Source organism: Crocuta crocuta, unplaced genomic scaffold (assembly GCF_008692635.1).
Source record: "Crocuta crocuta isolate KB4526 unplaced genomic scaffold, BGI_CrCroc_1.0 scaffold1871, whole genome shotgun sequence".
Classification (NCBI taxonomy): domain Eukaryota; kingdom Metazoa; phylum Chordata; class Mammalia; order Carnivora; family Hyaenidae; genus Crocuta; species Crocuta crocuta.
The window spans coordinates 57143-60345 of NW_027529800.1; positions in this window are offsets into that span (position 1 = coordinate 57143).

Here is a 3203-nt window from a genome sequence, read left to right on the forward strand (position 1 = left end):
GAGTGTGGTTTACTTGGTAACCACGTGAAAACCCAACCCCCTTAGAACTCCAGATCCTTATATCTAGCCACCAGCTGGAACTCCATTTGAAAATTCCTTGGGCACTTCGAACTTAATGTTCAAAAACTGAACTCTTTAAACCTGCTCCTCCTTTTCCCCTGCCCCCTATGTAAGTTAATGGCACAACCCAGTTTCTTAAGCCCAAAACATAAAGTTAGTCATTGACATTTTCCTTCCCCTCAACTCCCTAAATTCAATAAATTACCAAATCCTGCCAATTCTACTTCTAAATGCCTTTTGAATTAGTTTCTTCTTCACTGCCATGGCCACTGTCCCAGATCATGATATGCGCTCCTTTCTTGCCTAGATTAGCAAAATAATCTTTTATCCCTTCTCTCTGAATACACCCTAGATCCTACTAAATTTACTTTTCACATAACAACCACAGTAGTTTAAATGTAAATGGAAACAGATCAGCCTTCTCCTATTCTCCACACTGCTTAAAACTCTTCCATGTCTCTCTTTATCTATAAGATAAATGCCAAACTCCTATATTTGACATGTGAAGCTCTCCATATCTGTCCAAGTCCTATCCATTTAATAAAGTCCAAACTTAAATCCCATCTTCTTTTCTGGATAGCTTTTCCTGGTGTTCAGATGGAAGTGAGGATTCATACTCTGTTTTCCCATTGTGCTTTGTGCCTCTATTGTAACATTATGACACTTGGCCTTATGATGAAATCCTCTGCATTTTTTTCAGAATTTTTGTTTTGTTCACACACACTGAAACCTTTCCAAAGGAATGGAGCCATATTTGGTTACTTTTTCATCTCCCACCCTGGGTCTAGCATAGAACCTAATACCTAAGAAAGGCCCAAAAAACATTGGCAGAGTTGAAATTCATTCAAAACTAACCTTTTTACCTGTTAATTTCATTTTTTTTCCATCAGATATTCTTATATCCTATTGTGTAATGGAGGAAGGGTAGAAAATCTTACCTCCTGGGACATGAGCTTCTTTCTAGCTGAATCTCCTGGTTTCGGAGATGTTTCTTGTTGACATTCACCCCGTAATAGAGATCCTGAATCTCTTCTATATTGTCCTTATCTTTCAGCTCTATACAACCAGGTACTTGCCCTCCAAACCCTTGTCTTCCCTGGATTTCTGTCCTTCTCTGGCCATGAGTCCAACCAGACACATAGCAGATGCTTTCTGGAAGTGAGTAGATAAGAATCTGTCTCAGGGAGGTGGAGAGTCAGTGAAAGATGAAACTCTGTGCTAGCAGACCCTCCAACCTCCCGGTGCATACTCAATTGGTCCATCATATTTTGGATTTCACTTTCAAAGCACAAATTCAAATTATTACAAAATTAATGCAGTAACATTAAATCCCAAGTGCAAGGCCCTTCTGAACTTGGGCCCTGTACCATTGCAGAATTCACATGTCCATGAAGCTAGTTCTGCTTAGAGAAAAGGATTTCTTTTACCTTTATCAGGCAGTATAGTGTAGTGGTTAAGAGTACAGGCTCTGAATGAGACTGCCAGACTTTGAGACCCACCTCCTTCACTTACTAACTTTTTGACCTTAGACAAATTATTTTTCTATGTCTCACTTTCTTCAACTGTACAATAGGGATGGTAAGATCTATTTTCCAAGATTGCTGTGAGGTTTATATGAGGTGATGCATGCACATTGGTTAGAATGGTGTTCAGACATAGTATATACTCAATAGCTTTTTTATTATCATATTTTTTTTGCTTCTAGGATTCCACATTTTTCAGATATCCAATACAGGTATTAGGTTTTGTTTGCCCTGGATCTGCTAAAGGCCTGTGTTCCAAATGGTATTTACCCAACTTACACTGCATATAATCAAATTTGAGTTTCCAGTGACCTCTCTGGCTTAAGGGGAATTCCACCAGCTCTGTACAAACTGAGTGAGCCTAGTCAGTTGTCACTGGTACAATTTAGAGTTTTTACTTCCACAGAGGCAGGACTCATCAAAGTTGGTGTTAGGCCTTACTAGGTCTCAGGACTATCAAATTCAGCCTTGGGGACCTCACATCCAATTCTGCCGCCTCTCCAATAGGCTTTCAAGAAGAGGTTATCTTCATTATCATATAAATAGTCATTCCTGGTTATTACGCTAATGAAAAGACTACGCAAGGCAAACTCTGATGCCCCCATCCCAGTCCTGCTGCCCCAGCACCAGCCATTAGGGTCATGGACATTCAAGGGGACTTGGAGTCAGAATAAAATTTGAAACCAGTGGAGCCTAGGGGGATGAGGGATGGTGAGTGGAGGAGAACCTCTAGAAGTTAAGGAAGCAACCCTGTCCCCTCAGGGGTTATAAGAGAATAATTGTTGACCTCTTTCTGCATCTGCCATTCTTAGAAAAGCTGAGCCTTGATATCCAGGGAGCTCTTAGCACATCTCCATGCCCTCCTTCCCCATCCCATACTCAGGGTGATCTGCAGTCAGCTTCACTTAGGGGCTGGGCTTCTCCAGCGATTCTGGGCTGGGTGTCCCTGTCAGGCACTGCTCTAGGTGGTGGTGCTCAGAGCAGGATATGGTCCTGGGCTGTCTGACTGAACGATGCTGCTGAGATAGTCCTCTGCCTCATGGACTTGGCCAGAGCAAGTTATCAGGCTAAATCTGGTGGCCTGAGCAAATGCACAGATACTGGGGGATGGGTGGTTCTCGGGGGCCCAGTGAAAATATCCTATCCTCCTAAAGGCTGAGTAGCAGAGTCCAGCTAGCTGTGTGGTTCCCAGCTATTGTCTAGGACAAGGGAATCTTAGGGAATCCTTTGTACCAGAGCTGACACTTCTGTCAGCCACTTGGGCTTCTTGGAATAATCTGGTCAGGAGCATCCTGTCGAAGGAAGACTGTCCCAGGCTGGCCACCTGGTTATTGAATGGTCTGCTGATCAAGCCTCTGTAGGAGACTTGCTAGAGTAAACCTGCAATCCCTACAAGGGGAGCATTTCTGGAAGTTGGAACTAGCTGAGGTCTATCTCACACTGCACTAGTGGAGTTCAGGGACCTGGAGCATTAAGCAGGAGCAATAGAAGAGACAGAATCCATTTTGTACAATTCTGAGAACATGGCTAGGCTAGGATTAATGTAGAATAGAAATAAGCAAGTCCATCAACAAACATTTTATGAAAGCACATGGCATATGTCAACTGATTCTAGGCAGT